Source organism: Egretta garzetta, unplaced genomic scaffold (assembly GCF_000687185.1).
Source record: "Egretta garzetta isolate BGI_Z169 unplaced genomic scaffold, ASM68718v1 scaffold640, whole genome shotgun sequence".
Classification (NCBI taxonomy): domain Eukaryota; kingdom Metazoa; phylum Chordata; class Aves; order Pelecaniformes; family Ardeidae; genus Egretta; species Egretta garzetta.
In genome coordinates, this window is record NW_009258264.1 from 1057417 (window position 1) to 1058344 (window position 928).

A 928-nucleotide genomic window follows, 5' to 3' on the forward strand; every position below is an offset into this window, starting at 1 on the left:
CCAAATTACTCTTTGGAAATTTAACCAATGTCACTGTTTTGTCTTGTAACATCTAAGTGTCTAGAAATAAGTTACTAATCATGAATAGAAGGCGCTATCGTGACCTTGATGTGACTTCTAATATGACATAGATGGAGTTTTACATAAGAAGTTCTTAGCACATCCAGAACTTCCATTTGACCTAAATCAAGCTGGAATCATCACCCAAAAGCATCAAGTAATGGAGACTTCCCCCTGTCTGTAGACTTAGTGTTTCAGTGATTAACTTAACTGGGAAATTTTTGTGCTTTTTTAATTGCATACATAAAACTCCCAATATTTGGAAGTCTGCTGCAGCCTGTGAGGCAGGTAGAGAATAACATCCCTATTTAATATCCTGCCCTGGGATTTTGGGTTGCATGTACTTTGCCATTTTAACCAGGCCTCTGCCAGACCAATGGTGCTGCCCTCGTCCATGTGAGCCCATTTCCCGTTCCACAGGGGAGCAGCTACAAATGGAGGTGTTGTTGCCTTTCTTCTCTTTTCTCCTGAAATAAGTTGTTGGTGGGGATTTTCTGATGCTCACAGCAATGTGCTGTTTCTGTCTTCATTGAAACAGATGAGATCTCAGCACTGGCGTTTCAGGGAGCAGTGAGCGTGGGCTCCGAGCGAGCAGGGAGGATGAATAAGGTTTTTTTTCAGAAGAACGCTGTGTGTTTGCAGGTAAGCCAAGAAGGTAAAAGTTTGCAAAAGTGGTCAAATACACGGTCCATCTTAGAATCACAGAATCGTTTCGGTCGGAAAAGCCCTTTAAGCTCACCAAGCCCAACCATTCCCCTATCCCTGCCATCCCATCCCCAAACCCTGGCCCTCAGCACCGCCTCTGCCCGGCTGTTAAATCCCCCCAGGGCTGGGGACTCGACCCCTTCCCTGGGCAGCCCCTTCCAGC